Source organism: Manis pentadactyla, chromosome 3 (genome assembly GCF_030020395.1).
Source record: "Manis pentadactyla isolate mManPen7 chromosome 3, mManPen7.hap1, whole genome shotgun sequence".
In the NCBI taxonomy this organism is placed as follows: Eukaryota; Metazoa; Chordata; class Mammalia; order Pholidota; family Manidae; genus Manis; species Manis pentadactyla.
The window spans coordinates 70,760,486-70,777,951 of record NC_080021.1 but is presented as its reverse complement, the minus strand read 5'-3'; the positions used below and the strand labels follow the sequence as shown (position 1 = coordinate 70,777,951).

Sequence of the window (17,466 nt, the reverse complement as noted above, 5' to 3'; positions counted from 1 at the left end):
TCTATTTCTTCCTAATTCAGTATTGGAAGATTGTTTCTAGGAATTTATCCATTTCTTCTAGGTTGTCACATTTGTTGGTGTATAATTGTTTGTGGTAGATTTTTATGACCCTTTGTGTTTCTGTGGTATCATTTGTAGCTTTTCCTCCTTAATTTCTGATTTTATTTATTTGGCCTTATTTTTTTTGATAAGTCTGAAAGTTTCCATATTGTTTCTTTTTTCAAGGAACCAGCCCTTTGTTTCATTGATTTTTTCTATTTTTTTAATATCTCTAATGATTTTCACTCTGATCTTTATTATTTCCTTCTTTCTACTAACTGTGGGCTTTGTTTATTCTTCTTTTTCTAATTCCTTTAGGTGTAAGGATAGATTGAGATATTTCTTATTGCTTGAGATAGGCTTGTTATCACTATAAACTTCCCTTTGAGAACTGCTTCTATGTCTCACAGACTTGGAATGGTATGTTTTCATTTACATCTGTCTCATGGTATTTTTTTTTCTCTTCAATTTCTTTGTTGCCTCATTGGTTGTTTCACAGCATGTTGTTTAGTCACCAATGTGTTTGTGATTTTTCTAGTTTATTTCTTGTAACTGATTTCCTGCTTTATATTATGGTTAGAAAATATGTTTGATATGAGTTCAATCTTCCTAAATTTATTGAGACTTGTTTTGTGGCCTACCATGTGCTCTGTCCTGAAGAATATTCCATGTGCACTTAGAGGAATGTGTATTCTGCTCTTTTTGGTTGGACATTCTGTATATACCTATTAAGTCAATCTGGTCTTGTGTGTTGTTTAAGACTGATATTCTTTATTAATTTTCTGTCTGTATGATTTATCCCTTGATGTAAGTGGGGTTTTAAATTCCCAGGGTGTTATCATATTGCCGTCAATTTCTTATTTTGTGTCTGTTAATGTTTTCTTTTCATTTTTAGGTGCTCCTATGTTAGATGCATAATATTTACAAGTGTTATCTTCATGTTGGATTCCTTTATCATTATATAATGCCTGTCTTTGTGTCTTCATGTAGTCTTTGTGTTAAGTCTATTTTGTCTTATATAAATATTGCTACCACAGCTTGGAATAGTTTTTTCCATCCCTTACTTTCAGTCTGTGTGTATCCTTAGGTATAAAGTGAGGCTCTTATAGAAAGCTTGTAGATGGATCTTGTTTTTTCCAATTCATCCAGCTACTCTATGTCTTTTGATTGGAACATTTTGATCATTTACATTTAAAGTAATTATTGATAGGTATGTTCACCCATACTTCTCCCAAGCTCAGAGAACATCTTTATGACCATTACTTTGAACTCTAGTGGGTAGATTGCTTAGCTCCATTTTGTTCAGTTCTTTTTCTGAGGTTTTATCTTGGTTTTTTTGTTTGTTTGGAATATATTCTTTTGTCTCCTCATTTTGCCTAACTCTCTTTTTGTTACTACTTACAAGGTAGATCAGCTACATCTCCCAGTCTTGAAAGAGTGGCCTAATATAAGAGATGCCCTCTGAGGGCCCAGAAATACAATACCCCTGGCTACCAGAGCTGGGTGCTCCAGAGGTACCCTTGTGTGGGCTGTGTGTACCCTTTTGTTGTGGCTGGGCCGTGACTGCTGTGGGTGTGCTGGGTAGGTGGGATTGGCCCCTGTCCCAGCTCGTTCCCAGGTTTGGCTGCAACTGCCACAGACATGCTAATGGGCAAAGGTGGCCCTTGGCCCAACTTTTTTTTAATATTTATTTTTGTGGTCATCTGACACTTAAGGTAATTATATTTCCACTTATTTAGTGATGAAAAAATTATATTTAAATTCTCTTATTTCAGTAAAAATGTGTGAGTTAATTTAAAGGACAGTGTTAAGTAGATATTAGTGCAGATGGTAATATTCCAAAGATGGCATATAAATGATTAAAGTTTAGGAAATCCTCACCTACAACATTATTTTCATGAGTTAAACATAGTCCATTTTACCACTTTTCTAATGTTGAGCTTTTAATTTGTTTTCTATTAGAAGCAGACTTCAAAGAACCTCTTGCAGCTAAATGTTGTTCATGTCCATGATGGTTCCCTTAGAAGCATTCACAGCTCTGAAACTGTCAGGTGGAAGGACAATGATTATATTATTTTGAAGTTTGAAATTAGTGTTCATTAACCATTTCTCTAAGTTTTTATGAAGACATTTAGGAAGTTAGTAAAGCAGTATTTATGACCCAAGGGAATAATTTCTTCTTCGTTACTCAAAGCGTTGCTTAATCCAATTGCCTTTGAGTGTGTTCTGGAACCAAACGACAATTCCTCCCTCCCTGGGGAAACCCTGTTTTGGGGAAAATGCTTGGTTGGAAGACCTGGTTTATAGTAAATGCTATCCTTTCACTTAATTAGCTTGGTGACCTTGTGCAAGTCACAACCTCTCTAAACTATAATTTTCTTACCCATAAAATTGTACTAAAAATAACAGTTTATATCACTGAGCTGTGAAGATTAAATTAAATGACATATGTGAAAATGACTTGTAAATGCTAAAGCATGGTACAAAATGTTAGTTGTTGGTATTACAAAAGTGCAATATATGTTCGGCTCTTGATTCTGAAAGCATAATCCTCTGGCTTCAAATATATAAGTCATCTCATGTAATGAGGATAAATTTTTAATATCATATGGGGACAGTGACTGGAAAAAGTGAAGCGTATGAAAGAGGAAAGAACTAAATTTCAGTGAGAATTTATTTCTTTACTGATTGTTCCTTCCATTCCCTCAACAAACACTAGAACCTGATATGACGGTTCAGTAACACTAATCCTGGGTGTTTAGCTTTGTTCCTTATTGCCAAGTCTCATGAAATATCAGTTACTCAGAAGTCACCTTACTTGTTAATCTAGATTTGGTCTGGTGGCTCAGAATTTCTGAGTTTGGGTTAAGACTAAAGTTTGCTGTTCCTGATTATCAGAAAAATTAACTTCACTGAGACTCTGTTCTCTTCCCATAATGTGAATTATCTGAACAGTTTCTTGTCATGGGTGAATTTAGGTAAAAATCATCCAGTAAGTTGTCTGCCAGGAAATGGTGATATTGATAAAATCCAGATAGTATAGCCCAGCATGAGAACAGTGTGTTCAGAAGGAGGCTAACACTAAGGACACCTGGATTCTAGATTTAGCTCGGCTACATAACTACCTGGAACCTCAGTTTCCTCATGTGTAAAATAAGAGAGAGAGACTAGAATCTAGTCACTGCCTGAAGTAAGATTCTCTAATTCTGTGGACCAATTTAGAAATGAGGGAGTTGTGTTCCCAACCTCCTGCCATGGCAGGAGAGGAAGTGCTGCAGCTGGAGGGTCTCACCTGGGACTTTGGGAGGAGCAAGGATTCTACTCTGTGACATCACAATATCCAGCCCAGGCTCAACCTTGGCTGCTGAGAAGAAGTTAACAGGATGTTGATATATTAGAGGTGGGACACTACCTGACAGCTCTGAGGAACGACCCAGCTATGCCTCCAGTTCACGTATGTGACATTTGCTAAGCTCTGAACAGAAACTGCAGGTGTTTAAAGGAACAGAAGGAAATGACCCCAAGATGAGCATGTCTCCAGGCTCAGGAATAACAGTACAAGCACAGAGACTGCGCACAGGTACTTTAGGGTAATATAAATGTTCCAAATGAGCAGACAAAGGGCCAAAGGTAGTCCCACAGATCAGAGCTGGGGCATGTTCTCCCAATAGCCAGACTAACTGTAATGAAGCCAGACCATGAGGACATTTTCAAGACTGTTAACCCCTCACAGTTCTCTCCCCAGCCATTGGGAAAATGCTAAAGGCACAGGTACCTCAAGAGGTCGGTGTAAAATTCTTTCTAAAGTAGTCGACATTTGTTATCTATATTTATTCTTTTATCTACATGTTTTTTAATAGCTTCTCCCCAGAATGACAGGGAAGAATAAACTTAAAAAATAAGTTAACTGAATGAAGTATTTTAATAGAAGATAGTACAAAACATACAAACAAAAGTAGTAAAAGGAGGAGAAAAAAATTATTATGGGTTAGCAACCAAGATTGACTCTAAAGATTGGTTTTGAAATTTCATGACTTAACAGGCAAAAGGCCACCCCCTATAAATAGTGAAAGAGAAGGGCCTTATGGTTGAAAGTAAGTAAAACAGTTCATTTGGAACCATCTACAGCTCCTCCCCCTCTAAAGAACTCATGCCAGTGAAATCATTGCTGGAGATGTGAACAGCCCTGTTTTCTTTACTTTGCCTTGGGGTTTTAGCTTCTAAAGTATTTGTTTCTTCCTGGAGTCTTGGAGTCCTGAGAGACTCGAGTGACAGCAAATAGCTGTTCTATTTACCATCAGGGCAGAGTACAGGGTGGGTTCTAGGCCCTGACTCATCTCCACTGGCCTCCCTCCGTGTCTAGCGCACTGTGACTCCAGAGCCCTCCCTGTACAGGACTGCTCAGGCAGACGCGTTGAGATTCGCCTTCAAGAGCTGAGTTCATTGCCACGTTCCCTCAGCAGCAGTCCAGTGTTCTGACAGGCAGATTAGTTACCCACAGGGGACCCCAATAGCAATAGACAGGGTGGGGAAAACCCAATCTCTATCCACAAGACACAATCTTTGGCCTCTAGCACATCAGGAAGAAATATATCTTGGCAGTAAGGCCAGTACTCTCACACTGTTAAAATAATAATAACCCAAAGCATTGTAAATAAATCCAGAGGTCCAGATAAAAACAAATGTACTTGTGCAATAATTCTACCACATATTCAACTTCCATCTAGAGAAGTCACTATGATTTTCACAGTTAGATTGTGATCCAACCTCTTAAGTCCTTGAAAATTGAAACCTCATCGGTCCAATTTTTAAACTTTATTCATTTTAAAGTATATGAAAATTAAGTTTAGGTTTAACCTAAAATAATATCCACAAAATACAGGATATCCTGTCATCTACATTTATATTTATTGACTATAATATTCTCTGATCATTGTGTTAGTCACATATATAGAATTTTAGATTCGGAGGGGAACTAAGAGATTTTCCATTCCAACATCTTCCTTTCCAGAAGAGGAAACCAGCATAGAGAAGTTAAGTGTCCTGACTTAGGTCATTGAGCTAGTTAATGCTAACTTGGGGACTAAAGCTTAAATTCTTTCACTGACAGCTGATGGTCTCTCCAATAAACCCTGCCCCTAATTCATGCTGAGTGAATTAACTGGTTAATATTTGAACTATTTTAATTTCCAAGATAGACTATTCTAAGATGAGGACATCTCATTTTATCACTTTGGTTTGGTTATTGGTAAATTCAGGTACTCTAGGTAGGTGACACTATTCACCAAAGCTCTCCTGGACATCACAGCTCCAAACAGAACAAGCTTTGGTGAAGGTCAAAGAGAAGAACCTGAGACCCCATCCAAAAAGCTGACAATGACAATAAAATCAGGGAAACTGACAGGTTACTCTGCCTTGAGGCCTGATTTGAAGTAGCCCATTAAAAAAAAAAAAAACCACCTTTAATATAGTTAATAAGCTTTTTGCTTTTGCTCTATAATTAATATGTAGACTTTCTGTGGTCTTGCCTTTTCTAGGTTAGATAGATTACATAGTTTATTTGTGTGTCTGTGTACTTTGTGATCTGTATATGTGTACTCCCTAAATGTATGTGAAGAGTAAACACTTCATTGGCAGGTGTGGCCATAATACCATCTGTGGTAACTCACCTATTCTTATTGCCTAATATGTCTCCTATATGAGCATTTCCTGACTTATCCTATTAATTAATATATTTTATTTGGAATTATCTTGATTATTTAGGATCTGCCTTAGATTTGTCCAGGGTTCGTTTTATGTGGAGCTGTATCTGTCTTGCATCTCCAATTAATCTGTATGTTTGAGCCCAGGCACTTCCTGGATACAGCTTTTCCCAGATGAATTCATTGCAAATATTAGTGTCAGCTTAAAGTCCAAAAATCTGAAAGAAAATGAAATGAAATGAATAGACCTTATTTTCATAGTCATCATCAGCTCCACAGACTTGATGAATATTTTCTAGGCCTCTAAATTATTTTTTAACCAGCTGAAAAGTATATATCCTGCAAGGAGCTTTCATATGTTTCTGGTTTTCCATACAAATTGTCTTTAATAATTGAGCATGATGAAATGGTTACCAACAGGAAAGAACATTCATCATGGCATAGGGTGCAGACAGGGCTGTGATATTATCTTGCAGCTTCCATATTAATTTCAAAAGTTGTATAATATATTGAGTAATTTTGCACATACTACAACATAAAACTACAGGAGAAAGTTGATTGTGAAAAATGGAGGAATAAAAGAATCCTTAGTTTCAGATTCTTCATTGTGGGTATTGGATTCTCAAATCTTTCCAGTAAGTAAACTGAAACACAAGTATGCCAAGTGAGCTTTTGAAATGTTTTCTGTCAAATTATCTGAGGAGATGCATCCTGACAAGTCTTTTTTAACAGCCTCGGGAGGAAAAAAAACATAAAAGAAAACTCACTAGAGATCCTGAGACATTCATTTCTCTCTCTTGCTGCCTCCACCTGGAGTGTCTTAGCATCTGGCCATACCTAGATCTCTGATACATGCAGGACACTCCCCTTCATCTCAGCTCAGCCCCCATGCCCACTCTCCTAAGAATTGTGCAACAGGCCTTTGTAATGCAAGGCCTGTGAAGTCTAGAAAGGAATATGACCCTGAGCCAACTGGCGTTGCTGCCACCAGGACCAAGAAGGCACTCTCCTGCTGTTTACCCCTTTCCTGGGGGAAACTTATGAGGGGAAAGGTACACCCTAAAAGGACTGGAATAGAGCCCTTGGCAGGATGCTGAAGCTAACACTCTAGTGCCTTTTCCTCCTGATCTTTGCCAACCTCCAGAGGCACAGTTCATGCTTCTCCCAAGAGTAGACTTTGATTCACTTTCAAGCCACATCCTTTCCTACTCCTAATTGCTCCCCCTATTAAAAGCTATGAGTTGAAAATCCCATTCTTCCAGTGCTCCTGTACAAGGTGAAAGGTGATCCTATGGGGGTTCCATATTAAATAATGATGCTGATGGTAGAATGCCAGGTGCTGATGGAGAGCAGCTGGAGAGATCCTTGTGATCAGAGACCAATTAGTACTTGTCAACTGACAATGCAAAACCTGCTTCCTCCTCTTCTCCCCACCCCCCTACAGACATCTTCCTCCACCATGACAAGTGCACTAACCACTGGCAATCCCTGGGGTTGTCCCACCTCTTCTGCCCAGGGAATCATGCCATGAGCTGAGTCATGAATACCCTTCTTTTAAGTTGCCAACATAATGATGGCCACACAGTAGACCTCTAACTAAAAGACAGAACTAAAAGGAAGTGAAAAACTTAACCCTTCATCTTGCCATTTGAGCTCTCTTTGGTACAACTGAGTGCAGTTAACTGTAAAGGACAAGTTCTGTTTTATTTTACCAATAGTCCTTATAAATAAAAGGTGGTCCAGGAAAATAGACTCTTTGGCCAGTTGAGAAGACAATTTCCTTGACAATTAAAATGCCATTATTCTCCTTTCAAGCATATTTAGGATGCAAAGTCATTTTTATTAGAGGAGGGAAAACATTCCTCTTATGCTAGAATATGTTCCTTTGTATGTTCGTAACTGATACTTCTCTTTTAACCAACATCTCGACTTCTTGTTGGACTCTGTGGTTATTGTCCTTTCTCCTTTCCACCTCAAAAGCATTCAGTGTCAGTTTCAATCCAATTTGTGTTTTTTTAATAGTATGTACCAGGCACTGTGGCAATAACAAAATGAAATGTTTGGCATAAATTGAGCTTTAAGAATTAAGAATTTAGCCCAGGAGACAAGACACACACATTTGAAGAGTTCAAAAGCAAAGAAGGAACTGCATAAGTATGTGAAAAATGTATGCTTCACAGTGTCCTGGGGGCTTGGTGTAGAGCAGAGGTGAGGCTGTCTCAAGTGTTTAGGGTGGTCCTCATGGCACAGTTGGGACTTGAGAGGAATCTTGAAAGAAGAGAAACAGAATAGTGACTGACACAAGCTTGGGGAGAAAACCAATTTTCTAGTGCAAATTTGGCTCTGTTATAACAGGTCTTCTTACTCACAGATCTTATCGCCCCCCCTCTCCCTGTGCTGTTACAACTCTTTCTTTGCAGGCCAGGCAAACAACTCAGATGGCTTTTTTGGGATATGGAAATTAGGAGTCATGGAAACATGCCTCTCAAGGAAGGATGAAACAAAGTCTACTAGGTGGTTTCCTTGAAAGGCCCTGCATGCTGTAATGAGGGTTGTGTCTGATTTTAATTGTGGGCATGGACCTTACAACCTAAAGTCAATGTGTTCCAAACCTAATACATTATCTTCCACCAAACCTGCCCCCTTTGTGATTCCATCTCAGCTAATGACCTCACCATATTCCCATTTATTCTGACTAGAATCGTGAGTCATCCCTTATTCTCGGGTGTCTCCTCTCCTGCCTTTGGTCGTCAAGCCCAGGAGTGTTTATCTCCACACGGCTTTCAGATGGGTCATTTCCTGCAAGTTGCGCCCGCTGCTGCTCTGGGCCAGTCTCTCCCCATCTTTCCTCCCACCACTCATCGGCCCAACTTATTTCCTCTGCACCCTGTCGGTCACATTTTTTTCTAAAATAAATACGAGAGGTTGTCACTCGCCAGTTAAAAAAAAATCCAAGTTTCTCATTGTTTTAACAATGAACACTCAACTCCTTACCTTGGGTTTCCAGGTCCTTCACCTTCCTTAGCTTGGCCTGGCTACCCTATCATCTCTGCCACCCTCTCGCCCCGTCTTTTGCTCACTCCCTTTACGCAGTAGACAGATCTCTCTACTTTCCATTTGCTCGTCCAGCACTTTCTTGCCTATATGGTCTTACTCATGCAGTTCTCTTCTGACAGTTGAACTCCTGCAAGATTCCTCCCTAAGAGGGCAACTGCTTTCTTCCTCCATAAGGAGAATTATTTATGATTCTCTAATGACATTTTTGTTTTTTTATGACCCTTTATACTGAAGGAGCAAGCCAGATGGGATTGGAAGACCAGGAAGAAAGGAGAAGAAGAATGTTTTAAGGCAGAGAGTAGTGTGTGCAAAGACTCGGAGGAAACAGAGAATGGGGTGTTCAAGGAACTGAGCAGTGTGCAGTAGTTGGTGGAAATTGAGTATGAGCAGAAAGAAAGGAATTGGGAAAAAATGGTACTGGAGAAAGAGGCAGAGGCTGGCCCTGCTAAGGAGTTGGGATTTAGCTTAAGATCATTGGATAGCTTTAAAGGATGATAAGCAGGAGAGTGGTAGGATTTGTGTTTTAAAAGAATGTATGTATGGAGAACAGATTCAGTCAATGGTTACAGGACATAAGAAATTTTATAACAGCATTTTAAGTCAAGCCTACAAAAATGGGAGCAGAGAAAAATTGGAGAAAAGGTCATCAAGAGGTTGGCAGAATAAGCGAAGAGATGATGAACTTGGTTTAGGGTAGTGGTAGTGGGATTCGCTGGGCCCAGAAATGATACTGTATCAGGTGCAGTATTACTTCCTGCTGAAGCCCACTAAGGAGACCCGACTTTACCCTGTAGGAAACAGGAGGCAACAAGGATTTCTAGGCTTAGGTGAATCTACATTTTTGAAAGACAACACTGGTAGTGGTGCGGAGGATGGACAGAAAGGGGAAGGCAGGTCACAGATGGACCAGAAGGCAATGCCACTGAGGTGGATGGGGTATTAAATGCTAACACTATGCAGCTACTCAAAGCTGGGGGGCCCCTCTCAGCCCTGGTGACCCTGCCACAAACATAGTTTAGAAATAAAATAGTGTTTTAATCAAAAAGTTGTATATGCACATAGTAAAAAAAAATAAACATAGGAAATGTCACACTATGAAAAACACTTCTCCCTCTCAACTCAGTACCCAGCGCTTTCCTTCCACAGAAATGTACAAGTTTTACACTCTCTCCAGAAATGTATGCAAACACAAATGTGTCTGAGTATGTGTTATGCACATGCTCTCTCCTCTGCATATACGTAATACACACATACAGATTCACTTTCTTTCTTATGAGATTATTCTTTTATGCCTTGCCTTTTTTTAAACTGTGAAACTGAATTTTGTACCAATTTATACCATTTCATGTAAATCTGCTTCCTTCTTTTTCATGTTGACTATGGATATACACCTAAGTTATTTCACAAGCCCCCTATTGACGAACATTTAAGTCAGACACAGTCCTTGCCTTTCCTTATTCTTGTCCAACATCCACAGCTCCTGCTGTGCTTGCTGCCTTAAACCATTCACACCCTCAGTGTGGCTAACTTTCTCCTTCCCTTTCACCCAGATCTCTTTTGGAATCAAGAAGTAACAGAACTCCCTCTACAGCCACATGAATTTAGCGCATCCTACCTTTTTTCTTTTAGCCTGGAGTCATCTGTCACAGTAGTGTCAATTTGGCTTTTGAGATTCATATTCTTTGAGTACGACATCAACCATTCTTTCCCCTAAATTTGCGAAACTTGCTTTGAAAGTCCTGTACTTATCGAGCCACACCAAGGGTGTTATAAACTCTAAAATACCACAGCCCCACTGCTAATCAGTGACTAGTTCTTTTTGAGTCATAATTAAGCTCAGAATAACAGGGACTTTCCTTCCCCAGAGAGAAACTTTCAATAAGGCTGGTCAAGAGCTCCTCAGACACTTTGCTCTTAGAGGACACTTCAGCTGATACAGGCTGGACCTCATTCATTTGTTAAAGTCCTCAGGGTACTGAGTTATTCAACAGACCTTGGTGAATAGATGTTTGTGTCTCTAAGTGCATTTCCTGATAGCCTTCCTACTATTGTTTTTCAAATTGCCAGGCTTTTATCTTCTCTTGCCCTTCATAGCACAAATTGTAATCAGATCCTTTCTTCCTCCTCAACTTGGATATCCACTTGAAAGCCTTGATTAGGAGGCATATTTCCTGCCTGCCAGGTCATTGATGGTTTCGAGGCCTCATGTGTACTTCACAGGGTGTCTATTGCCTGGTAGTCAAGGTCATCACTGGAAAACCAAACTGTATCCTTGGACACCATCCTGAGCGAGCTGTCTGCTTCCTATACTTTCCTTTTTCAAAGCCATGGCCTGTACAAGAAGAGATAAAATTCCCTCTGCAGCCCTGTGTCCTTTATACCCACCTAGAACAAAGTCACTGAGCATAGTTTCTTCTGACTGCACCTTACCTTTCCTTACCAATCATTTTCAGGAGGTGGCACATCTGCAGACTAACAGGCCAAGGTGGCCTTGCTCCGCCCTCCCCTGCCACCTCATCCTCCTCTCCCACGCCTAGCACCTCAGTGCGATGGTTTGTCTGTGCCCATGCTTGTGTTCATGCAGGAGCCCTGTACCACCTCTGCTGCAGAGCGAGACAACCACTGAGGGTTTTCGTCAACTTCTTTATATGAAAGTCAGGTTTGTATTTCAATGATTTCATCATAGTTAAAATTCCTCAGTGCAAGTAATATGCAAACAGTATATTAGTACAAATAATGTAATTCTCAAATTTTAGAGAGCCATACAGACAGACGATAATTATCAATACAATGCTAAAATATCCTTCCCAGAGTTTAGGGTAATAATATTGTCAAAATTATATATATATACTATACATGTAAAATGTAATGAACATTATGATGTATATACATATGTGTATATATATTACAATATATAATGTGTATATATCTTGATACACATACATATGTTGTTAAAAGTATTTGTTTTAGAAGATCAACTACATCTTCTGAATAGCATATAAATAGCAAGTGCTATTTAGGCCATTATTGCCACTTCCCTCTGTCTCTTAAACAACATAATTTCAATCAGCTTTACATAGAGACAGAATTTCTTGCCAAGTTCTAAAATAAAAGAAATAACAATAATTAAAAACAAGCTTTTTATTTAGCACCTTCTGTATTAAGATTCTCCAGAGAAACAGAACCCATAGGGTCTCTATCTATATCTATCACCTATCTATCTATCAATCTACCACCTATAATTTATCATAAGGAATTGGCTTAAATAGTGATGGAGGCTGTCAAGTTCCAAGATCTGCAGTCAGGGTGTTGGAGACCCAGGAGAGTCAAGATATAGTTCCAGTCCTGTAATGCCAGCAGGCTAGAGACCCAGGACATGCCAATGTTTCAGCCAGTCTGAAGGCAGAAAAAATCAACGTCTCAGCCTAAGGCTGTCTGGCAGGAGGAAATTTCATCTTATTTGCATAAAGGTTAGCCTTTTTGTCTTATTCAGGCCCTCTGCTGATGGGTTGGGGCCCACTCACTTAGGGAGAGCAATCTGCTTTACTCTGTCTATTGAGTCAAATGTTAATCACACCTAAAAACACCCTTACAGACATATTCAGAATAATGTTTAATGGAAAGTCTAGGTACCCCATAGCCCAGGCAAGTTTACACATAATTTGTATCACCACTAGGCTTAGTAGTTATTTCATTTAATTGCCACGAAGACCCATGTGGAAAGTAGTCTTATTCCCATTTGTTCAATAGAAGCTTATTCAACAAATGTCTGTGCATTTTAGAGACAGGTCCAGAGAGTTGAAGTAACTTGTTCAAGAGGGCACAGCTAGGAAATGGCAGAGCCAGGATTCCAACCTAGGTCTAAATGGCTTCATCTGGCACTCTCAGCCTGTATGGTCACAGCCTCCCAGCATTGCACTGCCTTCCCCACAGATCCTGAGGCTTCCCCCTTGGGGTGGCACAGGTCTGAAGGCATTAGCTGTTGGCCAAAACTCAGGGACAGTAATTAGGATGGGGCTCATTTTTGTCTTCACACGTCTGAATGTGTCAAGTTTGAGTGTAGCATGAAACTACAAGAAGGGCTTCACTTTCCTTTGCCTTTGAGACAATCAATCTACAAAACATTAATAGTTGCTACCCTTTATTGAAAGCTACATGTTTGTGCTTTGAGTAGATAATACCATTTAATCTTTATAATGACTGTGTTCTTCCCACCACCCCACTCTGCCATGAGAGAGAGAGGATGACAGGGTCCCCACGTACTGTCAAGGGCAGAGGTCCCTTAAGCCACTGTCCTCAGAGCCACCAAGAGCACCCCGCACTGCCTTCAGTGCCCCTGTGGGCCAGTCCAATCCTGTTCCACCTCTCCCCTAAATCTGCCCATAAAAACAGCTTAAAACATGCATGAATCAGTGATTCTGCATGTGTGTGCTGTCTGGTGATTCACCCAAGGAACAGGCCTAGGCTTTCCCTTTATTTGGTTTGCACCTCCCTGCCTGACATGTTGCTGCTCCTCACTTTGCATCTCCGTTAGCACTTTCAGGAAATGCCCAGTGCAATCTTGCTATAAGCTCCTAAATCAGTCTCATTTAAAGGAAACTCTGTCCCCTCTCCCTCTAGCTCTCTGGGCTGTTCCCCAGGAGTCTCCTTCATTGTGACAACATAAGCAGTCTTTACAGTATTGCTGAGTTACCTTCAGCCACAGCAAAACTCTTCTATGAGCAGGATTCCGAGACTCAGAAGGGCATGCTCATTCCCAAATTCACAAGTTAAAAGCCAAGTCATCCATCTCTGGCCAAGTCCAGAGCTTCTGGTGTGGCCCATAGGTATCAGTTCTGATGGGGTGGGGGCAGGGCAGCCTCCCAGTCCAACCTGGAGGAGGCAGGCCGAAGAGTAGCATATCTCCCAGGCAGTGTGTGAGGGGCAGACGCACAGGCTGCAGCCCATGACAAGGGAGATCAGCACCTCTTTTTCACGTCTGCCTCCTCACACAATGATGTACAATGATATAGGTGTAGTGATGACTTGGCATTGTCATTGCGATACCTGTATCAACAAAGCAAGTCATTTCTGGAGAAACTGGGATAGGGTGGTCTTTTCCTATTAACAGAAACAGATTACTTTGTTCTGCATGCTGCATTGGAAGTCCCGGGAAAGAGATGAGATTCCTATCTTTCTGGAATTGCCATTGAGTGACTCACTATGACCCCCATCCTCAATGGAAGTGGCTTTGGCTTGTATCATGTGTTTACAGAAAATCAGCTTGTCTGTAAGCCTGCAGGGATCCACCCAGTGGATTCTCCATGGCTCCTTTGTAGGCCAACAGGCATGCATGGACGGGGTTTCTAGATTAGACCCTTGTCTGGCTCCTCCATCTCACCACTAGTGTTTCCAGAGCCTGTGAACCAGATGACAGGAGCTGAAGGTAAAGGGGCTTGTTTCCTCCAAGGCTGTGGGAATGCTGTGTCAGGTAAACACTTACACAAGGAAACAGTCACTAGTGGTAACAATCTCAGAAGAAAGGAAAATAAAGCTGCTTATTGCTTTCAAGATCATTCCACTTTTTAATATTTTAAACAAAGGGTAAATGAACTTCAGGTGCTTTGAGAACAATAGAGCCATTGTTGAGAAGGCAGCACACTCTAGAGGTGGATAAAGAATTTGGAAGGTACCCAGAGACATGAGTACCTGTCCTGCTGTCAAGGACTCACAGGTGCCCTTGGACAAATCATCCACCTCATTGCTTGATCTGGGATTCTCAGACTTGGGAGACTTGTTTTGCTACCCAGACTCTGTTAGTAACTGATGTTGACATGAAACTTCCCTGAGCCTCAGTTTCTTCATTTGTAACATGGGAATAATAACCTTTTCTCTATCTGCCTGTCCCAGTGGCTGTGTAGGTCAAATGAACCTATCTGAAAATACTTTAATAATACCTTCTCTTAGTATATTTGAGATATATTAGTATCTCCATCCCTGTGATGTAGAGCATAATGACTTTTGCTGGAAGTGAGGTAGGAGATTGGAGGAACGTGGTGGGGAATGGTAAAAGGATTAAGGTCCCCCTGGGACACACAGAGGGTGCAGGGCATGGCTGCAGCTGGGATTGGGGACCATGGGTCTGTGGGGGCCACATTTGAATGCTAGCTCAGATAGTGGAAAGAATTAGGGGTATTGACAAGGGAATAGTTACAATGGTAATGCCACGTCTAAGCTGAACAGGGAAAGGGTTGAAGAAAAGGACATGGTTGATAGATCTGGGGAGCTGGGAAGTGTTAGTGACATGTAAGTGCCATGTGTACAGGGGAGTTAGCTGGCAAGGTAGGCAATGGTGGGCAGAGTGCAAGGCTGGAGCTCAAGGTTTCAGAGCTGGTGGACATCCAGTAGGGCAAGGAGCCATGAGGGAGAAGGTGCTGGCTGGGGGGACCACATGGGAGCTGAAGGGCCCCGGGTCAGTGACAGGACTTGGGGCGGAGAGAGTGAGAGCTGAATATCAGCATCCTGAGAGAATTTGGGTGAGCTGTCAGACCTAGGGATGGTTGTGAGGACAAGGAACCTGTGGATGGTAGGGACATCAAAGGTGGGGGGCATAGCGTCTGGAAGGGCTGGGAGAAGAATGTGGCTTCAGTGTAAGGGAGGGCCAGAAAATAGAATGGCCCAGAAGCGTGCTCAGATTTAAAAACTGAAATGAATTATATACAAATTGGTCATTTTCATTTAGGTATTCAAAAGCTGTAGGGCATCTTGGCCTCATATGCAAATATATGAAACAAATTATAATGATAAGTCCTTTAAGCTATTGAGCTTTTTTAGCCATTGACTCCAGACAAGCTTCAAAACAGATTTTTGCAAGGTTACAATTTAAATCCCCCAACTGACCAACTACTTGACACTACTGCAAAATTGCAAAACTAGCTTCAGAGCAACAAAAGGGTGTGGCTCCTCTAGACATGGTTTTCCCCACCCTCATGTCTTCATGAGTGTTTTACTTGGCAATTCTTGGAATCTCAGGTGGCTGAGGGAGAGGCGTCAGGGATACTGAAAATTGGGAATTTGGGGGTGAGGAATTATTTCCAAGTATAAAAGACTGTTTACAGTTCATTTCTTTTTGAACACCAGAGGGCGATACATCCATGTTGAATAGCAGTTCTGCCTTTAGGACTGAAATGCTGGAAATCAACCTTTTTTTTCTAATGTGAAAACAAAGGCTGAATATAATACTTGTTCATTTGACTATTTTGCTCAGGCTTTAAGAAAGTTACAGCGAGGTTTTGAGACATATTGCTGCCCTGGAGTCTAGGGCAGGGAGACCCACAGAAGGGTGCTGGACAGGCTTGCAGCTTCCCATGGTGGCAAGTACTTGTCACTCACCCTCCCACCCCATCCTGAGACAGTCTAATTCTGGTTAGCTCTGTGGGATGGTCTGGACTGTGTCAAAGGTAAGAGCTACCTTGAGTAAGCACCCAGCTTATTACTTTCAGGGTCAGTCATTTTAAACAGGTCTAGTATCTGGAGTTGAGGCCTGGCCCTGAGAGAATGGAGAATACTGAGGGAGGAGGCCCTGTGGGGAGCATGAGGCCCTAATGGTTACTACCCTAACAGTAATGGGACTCTGGTGACAACCACTTATTGACCAGTCTGTGTGTCTGTGGTCTTAGACCACCTCCTGCAGACCCGGCTGAAAGTTCATGGTTTCTGAAGCAATTGGAAAACTGCACAGTTCGCCAAAGAGTCTGGAAGGAGCAGGAGTACAGCATTGGGGACGCCTATGGGAGGGGGCTACTGGGCTGATGTCCATGCAGGGCTCAGCACTGGAGCTCTGAGGCCTATGAGGGGAACCCAGGTTGGATAGGTGCTCCCCTACATGGGCAGCAGGTAGATGTCACCAGTATCAGAGCCCATTTAATCTTGCATGTCTGGAACCCATGGGTATGTGTGCACAGCTGTGGAAGAATCTGCAATTACATGACTCATTCAGAAAGGGGCTTGTCTGCTTTCCTCCTACCAGGAGAGGCAGCCCAGCTTTAGCCATTCAGCTCTGGGCACCTTCCAATGGCACTCTGCAGAGAACAAAGCTATTCTTAGCAACAGCACATTGTCAATAGCAAAGCACCATTTATTACAAAAGATAGAAGGCCTTGCAGACCAAAAGCTGTGCTAATGGTTTAGTTGCAATTTAGTGGGTCCCAACTGTTCATCTGAAAGAGAAAAGCTTTGACAAAATGAGCGGAGAATGCATATCTATAATGGAGGACAAAAGGTCTTTGCATTATCCCAATGATTAAGCTGAAATACACTACTGAGAAGATTCACTGTGGACACTAGAAATTGGTGCAAGGCCATGATCTGTGGCATCGTGGGCCCAGAAGGCAGACAGAGGACTGTTCTGCTTCTAAGGCCTGTGACCACTATGGGAGCTGTCTGGCTATGTACACTAATAAGAAAGGATTCTCTTTGTCATTTACAATTCAATTACTCAATTCAGCCTTTTTGTGAACAGGGATATAAAACAGTGTTTGGAAGCAGAGCACTTAGAATGGACTCTAATTTTAGCTTTTTTATTTTATTTTATTTTATTTTATTTTTATTGAAGGGTAGTTGACACAGTATTACATTACATTAGTTTTTCAGGTGTACAACACAGTGATTCAACATTTATATACATGAT

At 41.2% G+C, this 17,466-nt stretch overlaps 1 long non-coding RNA gene across 1 annotated transcript in view; it reads right to left on the bottom strand.

Moving 5' to 3' along the window:
• Nucleotides 1–4,668: 4,668 nt before the first annotated feature.
• Nucleotides 4,669–17,466, bottom strand: part of LOC118912810 (uncharacterized) — a 120,723-nt gene continuing 107,925 nt past the window's right edge. Inside the window, exon 4 of the long non-coding RNA XR_008996294.1 lies at nucleotides 4,669–5,959. This is a non-coding gene — a long non-coding RNA (uncharacterized LOC118912810). The remainder of the gene's footprint in view (nucleotides 5,960–17,466) is intronic.